The sequence below is a fragment of the Schistocerca gregaria genome, chromosome 11 (assembly GCF_023897955.1).
Source record: "Schistocerca gregaria isolate iqSchGreg1 chromosome 11, iqSchGreg1.2, whole genome shotgun sequence".
NCBI classification, from domain to species: domain Eukaryota; kingdom Metazoa; phylum Arthropoda; class Insecta; order Orthoptera; family Acrididae; genus Schistocerca; species Schistocerca gregaria.
In genome coordinates this window covers 115890576-115893039 of record NC_064930.1, presented here as the reverse complement: position 1 = coordinate 115893039, position 2464 = coordinate 115890576, and the positions used below count along the sequence as shown (strand labels likewise).

Below are 2464 nucleotides of genomic sequence, written 5' to 3'. Positions count from 1 at the left end.
CCCTCCTGAACCCACCGATTCCATATTCTGCTACGGTCATTGGATCTCGACCAACGCGAGCAGCAATATCGCGATACGATAAATTGCAATCGCGATAGGCTACAATGCGAGCTTTATCAAAGTGGGAAACTTGATGGTAGGCATGTGTCCTCACGAGGCATCACAACAACGTTTACCAGGCAACACCGGTCAACTGCAGTTTGTGTGCGAGAAATCGGTTGGAAACTTTCCTCATGTCAGCACGTTGTAGGTGTCGCCACCGGCGCCAACCTTGTGTGAATGCTTTGAAAAGCTAATCATTTGCATATCACAGCATCTTCTGCCTGTCGGTTAAATTTCGCGTCTGTAGCCCGTTATCTTCGTGGTTTAGCAATTTTAATGTCCAGTAATGTACATTCATATTACTGTAATGTTATAGTGTGAACAATTTTGTCTTTCATCTGCCAAATAAGCAGAGTGTATGTTATGTATACGACATACTAATGAGAGGGCAGTTTCTTTGGGATCCGCCAAAACGGTTAATACTATTTTTGTGGAGCTTTTTTGTCAGTCTATATCTGCATGTCTTCTCGTCTGAACAGTACTAAGTGTTAAAATGGAACTCCACCCAAACAGGCCATGTAAGCGGAACAGTACCAACGGGCCACCGTGTCATCTTCAGCACTTAGGCGTCATTGGATTCAGATATGGAGGGGCATGTCATGAGCGCAACACTCTACCGACCACTGTCATTTTCATGGCTGGTGCCTCTACCTCTGTCAAGCAGCTCCTCAGTTTGCCTCACAAGGGCTGAGTGCAGCCCGCTTGCCAACAGCGCTCGGCAGACCAGATGGTCACCCATCCAAGTGCTAGCCCAGCCCCACAGCGCTTAACTTCGGTGATCTGACGGGAACAGGTGTTATCACTCTGGCAAGGCCGTTGGCCACTACTAAATATTCGCATGCATAAAATAAGATGTTTTTAATCCTGTCAGAAATGCTGATTAATGCATTAATTAATAACACACGGTCTTATATTTATTGAAAACAAATAAAAGAGAATTCTTTCTTGCCTTATCATGGGAAAACTCACACGTGAGGTGGACAGGGGATGGGGGGGAGCGAAGAGAATCGGGGGGTGGGGGGACCAGATCTCACCAAAGGTGAGGGAAGAATCCATCCAAATTTTGAAGGAAACCCCTCGTGCAGTTAACGGACTTCCCCCTAAGCGACATGCAACATAAGCAGTGCTGGCGTAGCAAACAAGACTTCTGCCTGCATAGCGGAGAACAATGATTAGATTCCACCATGGAGTATCCGGTTTTGCCGGCCGCGATGGCTGTGCGCTTCTAGGTCCTTCAGTCCGGAACCGCGGGACTGCTACGGTCGCAGATTCGAATCCTGCCTCGGGCATCTATGTGTGTGATGTCCTTCGGTTAGTTAGGTTTAAGTAGTTCTAGGGGACTGATGACCTCCGCTGTTAAGTCAAATAGTGCTCAGAGCCATTTTTTGAGTATCCGGTTTCTCCTTCATTTCTACTTTCTCCGTTACGAAATTGATAGTAATAGGAGGTTTAATAAAGTAAATAAATAATAACGAGGTAGGCAACCAAATTTCTCAAACGACTTGCATTATTAGATAATTAAAATTTTCATCCTGGTCCGTTTACAACGGCTATTTTGTTCGATCTGTTACATGTCCTCAGTGTCCTTCGAACAACTAGATGGATGGTACGTGTCATATAAACAGCAGAAGTAAAAACCCTTTAAACACAAGAACATCTAATGAAAGCAATCTTCAAGAAGTTACATCGTTCCTTTCGAAAATTCAGAGGAAAAAAGTTTCTTTACGTCTAAAAATTCTTGCTTTTCGAGGATTAATTTGTCGCATGGCACGCATACGAAAACAGTGCATGAAAAATATGTGCTCAAAGTTGATCATAAGTTATGCGGTGAACTGTTACTACGTCCGTGTGGTTGTGCAATCACAGTTGTGTTCGTAGAAGCGGATCACAATTTGGAAGCGTCATAGTAAAGATTCTAATTCGGCGTTAAAAATAAACATCGATACTACTTCTACCTATCCATAAACATTCTATTGTACACCGAAGCGCCAAAAAAAAAATAAATAATAATACGTACTCAAATTTTCAGGTATGTAAACAGTCAGTTGCTGCGGTCGGCAACACCCATATATAAGAGAACGTCGGGCGCCGTTGTTAGATCGGTTACTGCTGCTACAATGGCAGGCTATCAAGTCAGTTCGAACGTGGTGTTATAGTCGACGCACGAGCCATGCGACACAGCCTCTCCGAGATAGGGAGTGAGATTTTCTCTCACTGTGAATATCGGGAATCCGGTAAAACAAAGCATCTCCGACATCGCTGCGGACGGAAAAACATCTTGCAAGAACGGAACAAACGGCGACTGAAGAGAATCGTTCAACGTAACACAAGTGTAACCCTTCCAAAAATTGTTGCAATTTTC

The 2464-nt window shown here is 44.1% G+C and overlaps 1 pseudogene; it reads right to left on the bottom strand.

Annotated features, from left to right (window-relative positions):
- Positions 1-805: 805 nt before the first annotated feature.
- Positions 806-923, bottom strand: LOC126295560 (5S ribosomal RNA; annotated as a pseudogene).
- Between the last annotated feature and the right edge of the window lie 1541 nt (positions 924-2464).